The 17,854-nt window shown below is 44.7% G+C and overlaps 2 long non-coding RNA genes across 2 annotated transcripts in view; one reads left to right on the top strand and one right to left on the bottom strand.

The window, feature by feature from the left end:
• LOC113628431 (uncharacterized) overlaps positions 1-17,854 on the bottom strand; it is a 202,674-nt gene that overhangs the window by 23,989 nt on the left and 160,831 nt on the right. The gene's annotated exons all lie outside the window — the stretch shown is intronic.
• On the top strand, positions 5,355-14,012 carry LOC113628435 (uncharacterized). Its single transcript, XR_003436102.1, has 3 exons — positions 5,355-6,773; positions 9,652-9,876; positions 11,484-14,012. It is a non-coding gene; the product is annotated as an uncharacterized LOC113628435 (long non-coding RNA).

The raw sequence follows: 17,854 nt of genomic DNA, 5'->3' as shown, positions 1-17,854 counted from the left end.
TGGACAAAACTATAATTCGAAAAGATACATGCACCCCAATATTCACAGCAGCACTATTCACAATAGCCATGTGAAGACATGGAAGCAACCTAAGTGTCCATCAACAGATGAATGGATAAAGAAGGTGTGGTGTATATATATATATAATAGAATACTACTCAGCCATAAAAAAAGAATGAAATAATACCATTTGCATGGATGGACCTAGAGATTATCATACTAAGCAGAGTTAAGTCAGAGAAAGACAAATACCGTATGATACCACTTTTACGTGCAATCTAAAATATGACACAATCAGGCTTCCCTGGTGGCGCAGTGGTTGAGAGTCCGCCTGCCAATGCAGGGGACGCGGGTTCGTGCCCCGGTCCGGGAAGATCCCACGTGCCGCGGAGCGGCTGGGCCCGTGAGCCATGGCCGCTGAGCCTGCGCGTCCGGAGCCTGTGCTCCGCAACGGGAGAGGCTGGGACGGTGAGAGGCCTGCATACCGCAAAAAATAAATAAATAAATAAAATATGACACAATGGACTTATCTATGAAACAGAAACAGACTCACAGACATAGAGAACAGACTTGTGGTTGCCAAGGGGGAGGGGTGGGGGAGGGATGGATTAGGAGTTTGGGATTAGCAGAGGCAAACTATTATATAGAGAATGGATAAACAACAAGGTCCTACTGTAGAGCACAGGGAACTATATTCAATATCCTGTGATAAACCATAATGGAAAAGAATATGAAAAAAGAATGTATATATGTGTATAACTGAATCACTTTTCTGTACAGCAGATATGAACACATTGTACATCAACTGTACGTCAAAAATTTTTGTAAAAATTATAGATGGGTGAGGTCTGGTGCTCCCAACACCCACACCTAGAGGGTCAATCCTCATATACACACGGCCTTTCCAGCTACACGATCCACAGTGATGTTTCACTGCTGACCAAATTCTAAAGCCTGAATGTCAGCCAGTTCTTTAAAGTGGCTCCGAAATTCTTTCATACAAAGGTGACGTGGGTCTAGTGTCCACTCCCAGAAGCAGAGTGGACCTGGACGGCAGGCACTCTGGCTTGAGAACTGGCACCAGGGAGAGGCTGGACCCCGGGCCCGAGCAGCCATGAGGCACTGTGACAAAGGGACCAGTGAACAGTGCAGCTAAGGAAGGAAGCCAGAGGTCAGCCTGACGGCAGCAGTATCAGACCACAGGTCAGAGGAGCAGGAAACAGTCAGGACCAGGTGGGGAAGGGAAGTGGCCAGCGAGATGGACCGAGGCAAATATTTCAGGATGCAGCCTGGGAGCACGGGGAGGGTGCCGGGCGCCTTTTGGATCAGAGCCAACAGTAGGAGGTGGGGATGGGCCTTCCAGTTTAAAGGCCTTTGCAAATGACTTTGCTTAAGGTATTCTGAGGGGCAGTATTTATACTATTTAATAATCTGGGTTGGGAGGGAATTCTCATTTCTTCAGAGACTTCACACAGACCTTTGGAAGTTTGAGATTGAAGTAAACAGGCTCAAAACTTAATCTCCAGCCCCTTCCCTTCTCCAGGCTTCCATACATCAATGAAGGATGCCTCTGGGGACAAAACTCCCTTAAAATGACATTACGCGAACAACAGTGAGAGCATAAGTTACGTGAGCCACAGTGGTGGGCATCACGTAGCTGAACGACCGAAGTTCTCTATGTTCACAGGGTGCTGTCGTACGAGGCGGAAGTTGCACATGCGAACCTCCCGCCCATCCAGGATCTTTATTCTTGTCTTCACCCCTTGATCCGCTCTGTGGCCAGCAGCGTCCTGCTTTCTAAACCACTCACCTTATGAACAGTAGCAGCAACAGCTATGCCCACGTATGGAGTCGTAGGTTGTACTAACTCCTTTACTCGTAATACGTGGTAGGATCCTTGCAACGATCCCCACGGTAAATGGTGTCATTATTCCCGTTTTACGGATGAGGAAACTGAGGCTCATAACGGTGAAGCAACGTGCACAAGGTCACCGGCAATGGGCAGATCTGGAGTTAAATCCAAGTCTGTTTGACACCAAAGCCCAGGCTTTTGACCACTCTGCTGAGGTTCTAATGAGAATGGGTTACAGCTGCTGATGGATTAGTTACACCCAGGGAATGTAAGTTTTAGGCCCTGCTCTCAGGATCTATATTTCAATACAGATGTAATTTATATTTTTAATTTATAAAACATATAAATGTAAAATATTTACATTTAATATACTTTATATTCATATGTTTTATCTTCAGGTGTGAAACAAAAGTTTAGGTCCCAAATTATTTTTTTAATTTAGTTTTTCATTGAAAGTATAGCTGATTTACAACATTGTGTTAATTTCTGCTGTACAGCAAAGTGACTCAGTTATATACACATATATTCTTTTCCGTTATGCTTTACTACAGGATACTGACTATAGTTCCCTGTGGTCTGCAGTAGGACCTTGCTCTTTATCCATTCTCTCTCTATATGATAGTTTGCCTCTGCTCATCCCACAATCCCAGTCCGTCCCCCCTCCCCCTTGGCGACCACAGGTCTGTTCTCTAGGTCTGTGTGCCGGTTACTGTTTTGGGTCCCAAATTAAAAGGATGGGAGGCAGGAGGGAGAGGGCTGGGTGACAGAGGGGGTGAGGCTGCCTAAGGCCAGGTGTGCTGCAGGGGGGTTGGTTATCCTTTTAGGACCACCGGAGTGAGTGCTCTGCAAAGGTTGGGAGGCTCTGATCCACTTCTTCCAGAGTCTGGGAGGAGAAGCAGCTCAGGGCTGCCCGGGCCCCTGCCAAACCTATTTCCAGTGCCTGCACGTATTTGGCCCATGTTCTTATGGACGTGCCCTGTGGCCTGGAGCACGCCGTTCCACCCCGGCCCCGAAACCTCAGACACACTCGTGCTCCATGCTTTGCCTCCTGCCCTCCCTCTGAACGGTCCCCTTCCTCATACGGCCCACGTGCTGCTGCTGAGAATAAAACGGCAAACGCATTGTATTCACTATCCAAACACGCTACACAACTTAACTCGTTCGATTATGTTTCCAGAGCATTCGAGAAGTTTTTTCTAAATAATCCTCTTTGCTCTCATCCCAAAGGACGTTCTTAAGTTCCTTGTATCTTTTCTTACTTCCGATGCCCATGTTTCTGACAACCTGGCGTGTCACTAGAACGCGTCCTTTCTGTCAACAGAGGGGCACAGTCGGGCTCCCTCCTAGATCTGCGTCACCCCCGCTTTGCCCCTCTGCTCTCCCACCCGCCTCCCAGAGCCCTGCTCTAGGGCATCTGCCGCTCCTTCCAGGCCTCTGAGGGGCGTGCCTGTGAATTTACTTCTATTTTCTTCCACGACCCTTCTTTCCTATCGACGCCATATTTGCAGAATTGTGACCGTCCCTCAGAACTGGCTTTAAACATTGCTTCTACTTATTTATCTTTAAGGCATAAAGTCATCAGCTCTGAAACCCGATGCCGGCCACAGAGTCGGCCCCTCTTCCTTCTCCCGGGCTCAGCTGTGGACTAGCACGTAAATTGGGAAGGACCGTAAAATAGCGAGCGACAGCTGCACACCCCACACGCTGTCACTCCTCTCACGCTGAGGAAGGTCTGTGGCTGGTCTTCTCTGCTTCCTTCCATCCCCTTCAAGAAAAAAGAAAAGCGCTCGGCGGACTTCCATCGACCTTGCCTGGCCCGAGGACAAAACAAAGAAAATCTCTTGACAACAACCATTAAGTCACCGTGAAATCTGGGCCCTCATTCTCGTGGTTTTGATAAATATGAGGTGTGCTGAAATTAGAGATCATAAATTTGGGAACCAAGAAGAGATTGCCTGGATTTAATAGAACAAGGTGCTACAAGAAATCTGTCCTCTTAAAGTTAATTAAAGGAAGTAGAAATGCTCATGTGTTAGCAGAATCCAGCCCTCCAAGGAATAGTTTGTGAATATACGTGTAGAAATGCGTGCACAACTTGTAGGTGTTATGTGTATGGACATACAGTGTGTCTGCATTTATATACAACATCTTCTGGTTCAGAAGACCTAAATGGACATTTCTCCAAAGAAGATATACAGATGGTCAACAGGCACATGAAAAGATGCTCAACATCACTAATTTTTAGAGAAATGCAAATCAAAACCACAATGAGGTATCACCTCACACCGGTCAGAATGACCATCATTACAAAGTCTACAAATAACAAATGCCGGAGAGGGTGTGGAGAAAAGGGAACCCTCCTACATTGCTGGTGGGAATGCAAATCGGTACAGCGACTATGGAGAACACTATGGGGATTCCTCAAAAAATAAAAATAGAGTTGCCATATGATGCAGCAGTCCCACTCCCGGGCATAAATCTGGACAAAACTCTAATTCAAAAATTTACAGGCACCCCAATGTTCACTGCAACACTATTTAAAATAGCCAGGATATGGAAACAACCTAGATGTCCATCGACAGATGAATGGATAAAGAAGATGTGGTACATATATACAATGGAATACTACTCAGCCATAAAAAGGAATGAAATAATGCCATTTGCAGCCACATGGATGGACCTAGATATTATCATACTAAGTGAAGTAAGTCAGAAAGAGAAAGGCAAATACCATACACTATCAATTATATGTGGAATCTAACATATGACACAAATGAACTTATCTATGAAAGAGAAACAGACTCATAGACACAGAGAACAGACTTGCAGTTGCCAAGGGGGATGGGGATGGGAGAGGGATGGACTGGGAGTTTGGGATTAGCAGATGCAAACGATTATATAGAGAGAATGGATAAACAACAAGGTCCTACTGTATAGCACAGGGAACTATATTCAGTGTTCTGTGATAAACCATAATGGAAATGCATATGGAAAAGAATGTACATGGGACTTCCCTGGTGGCGCAGTGGTTAAGAATCCATACTCCCAATGCAGGGGTCCTGGGTTCGATCCCTGGTCAGGGAACAAGATCCCATGTGCATGCCACAACTAAGGAGCCCACCTGCCACAACTAAGGAGCCCACCTGCCACAACTAAGGAACCTGCGAGCCACAACTAAGACCCAGCACAACCAAATAAATAAATAAATATTCTTTTTTAAAAAAAGGAGAAGAATGGGCTTCCCTGGTGGCGCAGTGGTTGAGAGTCCGCCTGCCGATGCAGGGGACACGGGTTCGTGCCCCGGTCCGGGAAGATCCCACATGCCGCGGAGTGGCTGGGCCCATGAGCCATGGCCGCTGAGCCTGTGCGTCCGGAGCCTGTGCTCCGCAACGGGAGAGGCCACAACAGTGAGAGGCCTGCATACTGCAAAAAAAAAAAAAAAAAAGGGAGAAGAATGAACATATTTGTATAACTGGATCACTTTGCTGTACAGCAGAAATTAACACAACATTGTAAGTCAACTATGTTTCAATTAAAACAAAACCAAAAAACCCCCAAAACAACAACAACCAAAAATGCAGGCAGCGTAGTAACACCCCAAGCTAAGCTTAAGGTACGGCTTGGTTGTGAAGCCATTGGCCCCCATCTTGGAACCCCCACGGCTTTGTGCTGCTGGAGCTGGAACTCAGCACGCTCAGTTTCTGCTCTGCTGGATGCCTCCCGATTAGGCTCCACCAACAGGGGGCACTAGAGGGAGATCGGAGGCAGGGGTCGGGGGAAGGAGCAGGCCCCTTCCTGCGTGCTTCCTGGCTTGCCAGTTACGCACCAGGGCCCCTCCCTCTGGACCTGGACGCTGGCCGTTGAGTCCACCAGCAGCTGGTCCCAGTCTCTGGCCCTTTCCCCACACCCAGCAGCAGCCCCATCACCCCTCCCCTCAGAGCTTTCAGCCCTGGCCCTGCTGCTGTCCCCTCCAGGAGGTCCCAGTTCTGCAGCCCCTCCCCCAAGCCTCTAGGTCTGATGACACCCACTTCTTCCCTTTGTTCCTCCAGCCCCTGGTTACGGAAGCTGCTTCCTGCACTTATTATTCCTTTCTTATTTCAGGGTCTGCCTTATACATTTGGAGTTCTCCAATACCTGTTTAACCAATTTCTTATATTAAATTCTCTCTGCTAAATAGTGTTGTTTCTAGTTTCCTGACTAGTTCAGAAAATTAGGAAATCAAATTATACGTATACAGAAACAACGTATGAAGCTATGTAAAAGCAGATGGGGAATGGGGGAAAGTAGCAGAAGGAAATTTACCGAAATCCTAATAAGTGGCTGTATTAGAGGGTTAGTCTTACGGTGATTTTTTTTCCTCCCTTCATTCCTACTTTTGAGACTTTTTTTGGTAAGGTGGTTACAGGACTTTCGTACTAAGAATATGTATCTTTATATATTTTAAAAAAGAGGATTTGATGCCCGATAAAAGACTATGTAGCCTGAAGAGAGATGCGCCTATAAAACCGGGTGAATTATAATCTGGGTAATGAAAAGTGATTGCCAATGTGATCACAATTCCATCGCGGGTATCTTTTGGAAAAGAGAAGTGGGGTCCCAGCTCTCCAAGGGGCGAAAATGGTACAGTTCAGAGATAACGAAATGAGAAGACTGATGTGGGTCTCCAACAAATTCTACGACAGCCTATTGCGTAGATGAGAACGCTGGGAGAAAGCTTGGGTTTACAGACACCATATTATGCCAGATTCCCCTCATTTCCTTCTTTGTTGGGTTATTATATGGGTTGATCATGTATTCACTTATTTATTCGTTCGCTCATTCATCGAACAGACATGAATTACGTAAATGTTCCACGAACTACGCTCCGGGAACTGCCTTGGCGATGAAGACAGAAATACAAGCTTCTCGTAGGAGAGAAAAGGTACATGACATTCAGATGCTGTCAACATATGTCCTAGAAAATAAACTCTTCCACTTTAAGCTTTTTATTTTACCTAATACTATGCAAAAGAGATATCTGTATTTTATACCTGGGCCTCACACATCAGTGCCCCCCAGCCCCTGCTTCTGGTGGGGGATGGATTTCGGGGCCTGGGAAGGATGAGGGTTTGGGGTAAGGCCGGATTGGCATGGGTGGGGTGAGGGACGGTTCCGGGGTGGGGGGGTGTTAGGCACCATCTGGCAGCCAAAATGCATAAAACCAGGCAGCATGTGTTTTCCACACTTGCTCATCACAGCAGGGGCCGTCAATCACTCTCAATAAGAGGTGTGCTCACTCTCTCGGTTTCACATGAACATGGAACGGTCCACGTATCAGATTCTCTGATTCCCCCTTAAAGCTGCAGTGGTCAAATGCATTTGCTTCCTAGTAATAAACAGATTTAGCTGATTAGTAATGGAAGCCATTCCATTCTTGATATGGACACTCCTGCTTTTTTTGGTATCCTTTCTGATTTGATTGTCCTTATTAAGTACACACAGGACATCAGAGGGAGGGAATGACTTGTCCACAGTAGGATCTTCTATTCTCAAATCCAAACTTAAATAAATTTCTAACTGTCCTTTTGGTACTCCCTGTCGTGTGCACATGTCTTGGTTAAAATTCTAAAACTCCACTATGATGAGGGTTGGGAAGACAAGACTAAAACATTTGAGGGGTTAACCCAGATATAGATGTTCCTACATCTTTATTCTTTTTTCCCTCTGATGATAAAGAGAGTGTACCCATACAAATTACAAGCCGATGGGAATGAATAAAGTAGAAAGTGAAAGTTTCCCACAATTAGCAATGGCGGGTGTTGGAGAAGAAATAAGAGAGGGGGCTTGGTTGACCATGATCCTTGGTAATTAACAGTGAGTTTACTTTCAGGCTACAGTAGTAGGGATGAATCAAAATGCTCTGCTTCAGGGCAGGCGAGGCCCCCAAGCACATCTTTGCAATAAAATGTGGTAAAGACTCCAGTGGAACAATAGCCAGGACATGGAAGCAACCTAAATGCCCACCAGCAGATGGAATGGATAAAGAAGATGTGGTAGATACATGTACCCCTATGTTCATAGCAGCACTATTTACAATAGCCAAGACATGGAAACAACGTAAATGTCCATGGACAGATGAATGGATAAAGAAGATGTGGTAGATACATGCCATGGAAGACTACTCAGCCATGAAAAAGGATGAAATAATCCCATGTGCAGCAATATGGATGCAACTAGAGATTATCTTCCTAAGTGAAGTAAGCCACACAGGGAAAGACGAAAATCATATGATATCACTTATACATGGAATCTAAAGTATGACACTAAGGAACTTTTCTATGAAACAAAAACAGACTCATAGACATAGAGAACATACTTGTGGTTGCCAAAGGGGAGGGAAGGGCTGAGAGTTTGAGGTTAGCAGATGCAAACTATTATATATAGGATGGATAAGCAACAAGGTCCTACTGTATAGCACAGGGAACTATATTCAATGTCCTGTGATAAACCATCATGGAAAAGAATATGAAAAAGGATATATATACATGTGTATAAATGAATCACTTTGCTGTACAGCAGAAATTAACACAACATTGTAAATCAACTAGACTTCAATTAAAAAAAAACAAAAGACTCTCCTGGAAGATCAAGAAGAAAACAGTGTGAGCATCAGGGCAGAGGCGAAGAGGAATGTTTGGGGATGTGAGGCTCCAGGCTGGTGTTCACTCATAGCTCAAGGTTACCATCCTTAGCCTTAAACAACAACCAATTTATATATACTCCACCATACTTCAAAACTATAAAGTGATCTATTAAAATGTATATTATACTGGAAGAGAAAATAAGTTGTGAGCAGGGGACAAGAGAATTAGGGTAAGAAAAGTAAGATTAACCCATGAGTAAGTTTTGGTCCAAAATCAGTATTTGTCGAAATAATACACAAAAACCATTTGTAGGAGTCCCTATACATTGGCCAAAGATGGGCCACAACTTGGTTCCAAGCTTTCAGGTACGCATACAAAAAAAGAGAACTCTGGGGCTTCTCTGGTGGCACAGTGGTTGAGAGTCCGCCTGCTGATGCAGGGGACACAGGTTCGTGCCCTGGTCTGGGAAGATGCCACGTGCCGCGGGGCGGCTGGGCCCGTGAGCCATGGCTGCTGAGCCTGCGCGTCCGGAGCCTGTGCTCCGCAACGGGAGAGGCCACAGCAGTGAGAGGCCCACATACAGCAAAAAAAAAAAAAGAGAACTCTGATCACATTGTCAATCACTTAATTATTGTACTTAATTAATTACTTAAATATACCATTGAATTAGCCACGTAAAACACAACTCTTCATGCTACGGAGTGAGAAAGAATTTTTTCCTGTTTTTTCATAAAGAAGACACCGAGTAATACATGATGTGTCCCGGTGGCCTTTAAAAGTTCAAAAGGCTTACTTCACTCTGTATGACAGGCTCTAGGTCTATCCACCTCGCTGTAAATAACTCAGTGTTGTTTCTTTTTATGGCTGAGTAATATTCCACTGTATATCTGTGCCACATCTTCTTTATCCATTCATCTGTCGATGGACGCTTAGGTTGCTTCCGTGTCCTGGCTATTGTAAATAGAGCTGCAGTGAACATTGGGGTACATGTCTCTTTCTGAATTATGGTTTTCTCAATGAGTTTTGTGAAGATGTTTCTTATATCAACTGTCAAGGAGATGAAGTCGAAATACCATCACCCAATTCAGGAAGAGAAACGTGATGGGAAAATAAAAATTATGTGGCTTGAGTATGTAACTTATCCTAAATGTTCTATTCATTCATTTATTTATTTAGAACAAATATGTATAGAGACTCTGCCGTGTTCCCGGCAACGGCAGCCGTGGAAAAGTACTGCTTGGATCGTCTGGTGTGCGGGGACCCAGCTGCTTCTCTTCCAGACTCACCACCACATTCGCACCAAGGCCACTGTCCCCCAAGCTGCTTTCGATCCAATGACAGAGCACAGTAGAGAGGACCAGATAGAAAGGGTCCCTGCCCCATGTGAGATGACTCTACCATGTAAGCCATGCTAAGAATTTGGAACTTTATCCCTCAAAATGTTTTTATGTTTCATTTTGTTTTTAAATGCCCACAGCCTTAAAATAGGAGACTTTAAGCAGTGGAGTGTCACCATCAGGTTGAAGGAGTTTGTCTGAGTCAAAAGGCTTGACAATTGATGAAGTTGAACAGGTGGCGGGAACGGAGCCAGCCTCGGGGCCCCATCTGTCTGAAGGCAGGGGATCTTCCCCGAGTGTTGCGTTTAGTCTAAGCTTTTGAATCACCCGCACTGTAGGGGACAAATGCTGCTGAGACAGTCAGAAAACAGAGGTGGGAGGTGAGGAGTTCCTCCCTTTTTATTTTTCTGGAATCCATCAAGTTTGGGTGCAGCTGATCTGGATTTGGAAAGGTAGAGCATGAAGGCTTCCAGACAGCCAGCAGGACGAAGTAGCCACGGTGCCCCTCCTGCTCATTCCTCGGGCAGCTCAGCCTCACAGCCCCTGTCCTCGGTCTTTGGACATTCTGCTCCCTCGCCTGGACAGCTCATCTTCCTTCCGGTCTGGCTAACTGGGGCTGATCTTTAAGTCCCAACGGTAATGTCCTTTACCCCAAGAACCCACTTCCTCGGCTGGGTCAGGTGCACAACATGTCCCCTATCACTGTTCACTTAGATCACTTTATTTTTTATTCATTTTATTTTTCTTTTCCATGATGGTTTATCACAGGATGTTGACTATAGTTCCCTGTGCTCTACAGTAGGACCTGTTGTTTATCCGTTCTATGTATACTAGTTCGCATCTGCTCATCCCAAACTCCCACTCCATCCCTCCCCCAGCCCCCTCTCCCTTGGCAACCACCAGTCTGTGCTCTATGTCTGTGAGTCTGTTTCTGTTTCGTAGATAGGTTCATTCGTGTCATATTTTAGATTCCACATATAAGTGACATCATATGGTATTTGTCTTTCTCTTTCTGACTTACTTCATTTACCATGATCATCTCTAGGTCCATCCGTGTTGCTGCAAATGGCATGATTTCGTTCCTTTTTTATGGCTGAGTAGTATTGCATTGTATATATGTACCACATCTTCTGTATCAATTCATCTGTTGATGGACTTTTAGGCTGTTTCCATGTCCTGACTATTGTCAATAGTGCTGCTATGAACGTGGCGTGCGTGTACGTTTTTGAATTAGAGTTTTGTATGGATGTGAATGCTCAGGAGCGGGATTACTTAGCTCACTTTAGAAAGCTTTGCTTGAGGGTCACCATCTACGGCTGGCCAGGTCACACCTTACAGTGGGGGGCCATTTATACCATAGTCTATGGGAATAATGTCCCCTGAAGTTGGCCAGAGCACACCCTGTGCAGCTGTACATCTTCACCCTGATTGCCTGTTTTGTGTGCCTTCCCCCGTTAGATTGACAACTCCAGAGAGTCCCAGACCACATCTCTCAGCACTATTGCTGGTAACTATTAAGCTAGCAGACCTATCCTTGTTAAGGCAGATAATGGTGAAATGGAATCTCCCCACTTGGATTTATCATACCTAAATTTTTCCTACGCAATGTGTTTGTAATCGGATTTAAATTAGTAAGATCCTCAGTGTCATCTTTGCATTTTCGTTTCATAGGCTGTGGCATTAACGCGACCACATTTCCCGCCCCTTCTATTTCCGAACAACCTTCATCAAACTGCTCCCTGGAAGGGCGAAGCCTCACAGTTGCAGGGATGGATGTGAGCTGAGACGAGTTTTAAGGGCTCAGCAATCTGCTGACAGAGGATGAAAGGAGGGAGTTGAGGACCAGTCAGAAGAAGTTCCACCCCCAACGTCGGCGTCCATCTCCGTGCCCCCCTGCCCTCCCCACCTGCAGGGAGGCTAGCAAATGGAGTTCTGTCATCGGGCGCATTGCTGGTAAGAAGGGAGGGTAGATCTGAAGAGGCACCAGCAGTCTTGACACAGACTCGAAAGGAAGACTCTGCTCAAATGCTGGACTGAAAGCAAATGACCACTTTCTGCTCACCCAGCTTGGACTATCTCCATATAAGACGAAGGCTGTTTGCCAGGGGGACCTTCTGTGCTGGCCCTCTGGGGTTGAATAAAGGCCAAATATTCCCCACATCTATTCTGCCCGAGGTTCTGCATACAGTTCGGAGAAATTTTCCTTTTTGGTGAATACAACCACCTCTGAAAACATGACCACAAAGGCATTCAGTCCCCAGAGACCCCCAAAGACCAATGAGACATGGAAACAGAAAAGGTAACGTACGAATTCAGAAAAATCACGCCCGGCTTCCTCCTGTAACTCAAGCAAACTACTTTCATAATTTAAAGCAAAAAAACCCCCAACAAACCACACAAAACCCCGTATGAAGAATGCCTTCAGTGAAAAGGAGGGCGTGAGTCAAGAGACCTCAGGTTGGGCTCTCTCTGGTTTGGAGAACGTGGCAAGATGATCGAAGGTCCCGTTTCAATGGCGGTTGGAAATATGGAACTACGATGTGGGGATCGGGGTCCCAGAAAATGGATTTGATGGCTCATAGAGAAGAGGAGGAAGAGTATAGAGAAAGGAATGACAAATTCCCAGAAGCTTCTGCTCACGCGCCCGGCTGTGTCTAAAATAACCAGCACCAACCCCTTCCAAGTCAACCCATGTCTTCAAGGACCAATCACTAGATAATACTAAGTGCCCATCCATTTGAAAAGAGGGATAATCTGCGACTAAGAAACACGCAATGAAGGTGATCTAAAATGATAACTTTGGTAGAAAACGTGCTTAAAGATGTGTGTCTAAATATGTCAGTATTTACCATATAACTGAGGAGTGCTTTCTTCCCTCTGAAATTAAATTTTGCAATTTAAGACAACTCACTCTGATGAAAGGACCGTTTATTCACTAAGGAAGTTATTTCTGTGCAACGTTAATCATCTTAAGCTCAGGGTTTCTCCAGAGGGATTATTACCACTTTGTTACAGGAAAGAAACCACATTACTAGACTAGTATCCTCGCTAACACTGTAAGATGGAATTCAGAAATATGATGGGCGTTATGACTTCCCTGTGGGCGCCACAATCACACATGGGCACCATTATCGCCGGTGGAAAAGACGGCAACCGCTTTGGGTGCAATGGAAACGACACGTTAATGAAACTGACCAGGCTGACGTGTTCTTGAGCGCTGATGGAATTCACGGAAAAAGCCTTATTTGTGAGCAGCTTAAATAGTTGGAAGATCCTGACTGACATTCACCGCCGTGACGATGACAGACTTAATCCCAGAATTTCACATAACGGTGTAGCGCGTTGAGAAAAGTGAATAATCCTTACTCTTTTAGACACCCAGATACGCATTAAGCATTTTAAATAATGCTCTTATATCTAAAACTATTTGAGACTATCGACTGGGGCTCGGCTCTGGCAAAAACTGTGCCATTGGGAGAATTCCTTACATATCTCAACAGTCTCTGTTCCCAGTGAAATGGGCATTCATTACGTATTTCAGTATTTTTCCCTTTCTCCCCGCCAGCAGAGATTGCAAACATGGTACCAGGATCTCGCTTCTTCCCCGGCAGGCGTCACTAGTCAGTCTCGGCATATTTGCTTGCTAAGCCCAGACCAGCTTTCCAGAGATAACACCTCAGTGATAGGCCAGTGGGTCGGCGCTTGGGTGAAACAAAGTTGCCCTTCCTGTCCCCCCAAGATAGCTCTACAGACCTGGTTTAAAAAGTTAGCTACGTTCCATATATTCAGCTCTCTAGAAAATTTCTTTTTATGACTGTCAAAAGTGTTTCTCAATAGGTTATTGGGAAACCAGATGTGATTATACATAATTAAAACACCACCAATCTTTTAAACTCACACATGTAGAAGATAAGATATGATAAAATGGTCAGCCAACTCATGTATAAAAACCTGAGTGATACCTTTCATAAATATATTTTTGTATAATGGAGTAAACCCGTAAGCACAGTTAAGTTTTATTGATCTGTGGAATATTAGTATCTGAGAGGAGATCGATTCATCATACTTTTTTAAATTCAAGCATAGTTGACTTACAATATTATATTATTTTCATGTGTACAGCATAGCGATATGGTATTTTTACAGACTGTACTCCATTAGAAGTTATTACAAGATAATGGCTATAATTCCCTGTGCTGCACAATATAGCCGTTGCTTATCTATCACACTTTAACACTGCACTTTTTGCCATGGCAGTAGCTATCATAACATCACGAAAACATAATCGTCTTCAAAAAATAATCTTATCTAGGAAGGTTTCTTTTTTTATGTTACCATAAACTGCAAAGTAACTTGATTATTAGGTAAATTGTATCAGCAAAGGCTTAGATTCTAGTGTCATGCTTTGTTAACATCTTTATCCTCAAGTCCATTCCCAGAAAAGCCTTCCTCAGAAGAGGGTAACTTCCAGCTCTAAACATCAACAGCCTCAAATGCTGTGATCATTATTTCTTTCCATTGGAATAGTTGAACCATAAGCCCAAGGCTACTAAGAGCTTACACAGGTGGCAGGGAAATAACCCAAACAGGACTGGAAGACTTCTCAGCTTCTTTGCCATCCTTAACCTGGGGACCATCTCCTTCTCGGGATGTGGAAGAAGCTGGGGGGCAGGTGTGGGGCAGGCTACCTACTGTCCCTCCTGTGTCCCTGTCTCCTGTCTCTTCTCTACTGCACCCCAGGAAGCAACGGAAGAGACCTGGGAGGCATGAGGTGTTCACTTAAGGAAAGGATTTGTGTAAAAGGGAAAGCCAAAAATCTATCACACACACTGGCTGTAAGCCAACTCTTTTTTTTTAAAAAAATAATTTTATTTATTTATTTTTGGCAGCGTTGGGTCTTCATTGCTGCACGCGGGCTTTTCTCTAGTTGCGGCGAGAGGGAGCTACTCTTCATTGCGGTGCACAGGCTTGTGCTTGCGGTGGCTTCCCTTGTTGCAGAGCACGGGCTCTGGGCATGCGGGCTTCAGTAGTTGTGGCTTGCGGGCTCTAGAGCGCAGGCTCAGTAGTCGTGGCGCACGGGCTTAGTTGCTCCGTGGCATGTGGGATCTTCCCGGACCAGGGCTGGAACCCGTGTCCCCTGCATTGGCAGGCGGATTCTTAACCACTGAGTCACCAGGGAAGTCCAGCCAACTCTTTAAGGTAAAAGCAAGGCACAGAGCACTTCTCCATTTGCAGTGAATGTGGGAGCTGAGTGTTTGCTGGATTCTCTTTTCTGCTCCGCGAGCATTAAGCCACCTGAGAGCAGAGGACTCAGCCCACTCATTAGCACTGTTGGGGGATTCGGCTGGAGGTGGCCTGTTTTCTTTCCTGTAAGATGGGGTGATGATTCTTGCACTGCCTGCTTTGCAGCATCCAGGGAGGGGAGGAGAGGAGAGAAATGACATCACGCATGTGTAAGCGCTCTGGCAGCTAGGGCAAGAGTCCCCAGAGAGCCAGCGCGAGGTATTATTTTATTGTCATCCTTATCATCTTATGTCTATCTGATAAACTTCAGGACACACAGCTCTTCCTTGGATTCAAACAAGATGAAAGAGAGATTTAGATAAAGTGCAATACTGCCAAACTCACCTTCTGGTTTATTTCCAGCCTCCACCTACCCATGGTTTTCAACCCTGACTCAGCACTCAGAATTAATCGTAGGTTTTAGTTTATTAAAAACATACATTTTTGAAGATCCCACTTATAAGTGATATCATATGGAATCTAAAAAAAAAGGATACAAATGAACTTACTTACAGAACAGAATAGACCCACAGACATAGAAAACAAACCTATGATTGCCATAGGGGAAAGGCGGGGAGTGGGGGGATAAATTAGCAGGCTGACATTAACATATACACACGACTGTATATGAAACAGACAACCAAGATGCACCTACTGTGCAGCACAGGGAACTCTACTCAATTTTTGCAATAACCTATAAGGTAAAAGAATGTGATAAAGAATATACCTTCTTTATTTAAATTTTTTATTGAAGTATAGTTGATTTACAATGTTGTGTTAATTTCTGCTGTACAGCAAAGTGACTCAGTTATACACATATATGCATTCTTGAAAAAGAAGATATATTCTTTTTATACATATATGTATAACTGAATCATCGAAACTAACACAGGAAACTAACATCTGAAACTAACATAACATTGTAAATCAACTATAATTTTTTAAAAAACTGGAAAAAATAAAATGAAATTTTCACTATGTACTGACAAAACAACAAACACCCAAACATTTTTTTTTGGCGGTACACAGGCCTCTCACTGTTGTGGTCTCTCCTGTTGCGGACCACAGGCTCCGGACGCGCCGGCTCAGCGGCCATGGCCCACGGGCCCAGCTGCTCCGCGGCATGTGGGATCTTCCCGGACCAGGGCACGAACCCGCGTCCCTTGCCTCGGCAGGCGGACTCAACTACTGCGCCACCAGGGAAGCCCCCAAACATTTCTTAAACATAGAGAAGTCATGCAAAGCTTTAGCCCAGGACTGGACAGGACCCAGTGGGTTCTCTGTTTAAAAGTTCCACTAGCGATCCTGTTGCTCAGCCAGGGTTGGGAACCACACACCAGGTGATTCAGGGCCATTGTATTAACCCTACACTCCATTCAGACCCCAGATCTCTTTTCTCCCAAGCACACGTCTGGGTGCAATGGGCAGCGATGTTGTAACATTCCACTGGCAGTGACTTTGCTTGGCCCTGGCCTCTCCTTCTTTTCCTTACCTTCCCAGGAGAAGCTACCTTCCCAGCATCAATTCTGCTCCCATCCTACCTCCTCTTTCTCTAATTAATTGTTATGATGACTTGGAATAGGAGCCACCTGAAGTAAATGTCCGCTCCATCTCTCAGCAGCTAACGTCTGACACAATCACCATGAGTAGTATAATGGCAATGAAACACAGAATGAACTTTATTATACAAAAAGATATAGGCGTGCATTTCAAGTAAGTGTCTGGGATGACATTTTGCTGAATTCCAATTTTAAACTCAGCATTGAAATTATGTGGGTTTTTTTTTTCTTTTTTTTGGTTCCAGGTAACAACTTCATTAGCAAGACATGACTATGTTGATTCGTAGTAATCCTTTTCTCTTGGGTGAAAACATTTTATTATCTTAAATGGTTTCTCTCCAACTCACCCCATCACTAGCAAGCATCATTTTAGCAGGGCTCATTCTAATCAGCTCAATGCTAGAGAAAGATTTTTGTGGCTTTGTCAATCCTTTTTTTTTTTTCCTCCTGAGCTCATTTCTAGTTAAATTAATCTTTCTGTACGTTTGCTGTTAAAATCTTCTCTGGTGGGTACAGGTAAGACCATCAAACTGCTGACATCCAGAATGCTCCCCTTCTCACTTCCCTTAAGTTTTTCAGCACATTCGTACAGTAATACTTCCCAGCTGGTAATGGACCCCGCTTCTGGAAGAGGAAGAAGCAAGAAACCCAGGCTAGCTCCCCAGCTGCATGCTATTACGTGATTTCCAATTCACAGGAAATGAACAATCATTTAGTCTTGACAGGTACATCCAGAAACTCAGTCTTCCTTTTCAACCTGAAAAAAACAAATCAGGGCCTGCAGAAGTTAAGCATTGAAGTATGCTTCCTATTTTTTTTTTTCTTTTTGCCAATGTTATGAGGATATCTTGTGAAAGCTTTTGAAAACACTCTGGGAAAATTCTGCCAATAGGCTTAGAAGCTGAGGAGGAAAAAAATAATCATCCGAAAAAATACTTTGTGCCCATGAAGATATGTAAGTGAGTGGCCCCTTGTGAGCTGGGCAAGGCTAGAAATATGTGATGGTAATTGGGGCATTAACCCAAATGGCCTCGTTAGTAGAGTCTTAGACCGAACAGGAAAGCGAAGTCATCGGCAGCGGACGCAGCCCCAGATCAGCCCCAGGATGAACAAAAAGCAATTACAAATATGCCAGGGAGAGGTTTTCTCTCCTTTATCCTGATGGATTGCTCCCTCGATTGAAAACACTTCTATTTTCTG

Source organism: Aethalodelphis obliquidens, unplaced genomic scaffold (assembly GCF_003676395.1).
Source record: "Aethalodelphis obliquidens isolate GAN/ISIS:26980383/991018 unplaced genomic scaffold, ASM367639v1 scaffold23, whole genome shotgun sequence".
In the NCBI taxonomy this organism is placed as follows: Eukaryota; Metazoa; Chordata; class Mammalia; order Artiodactyla; family Delphinidae; genus Aethalodelphis; species Aethalodelphis obliquidens.
This window is presented reverse-complemented; position numbering and strand designations above follow the sequence as displayed.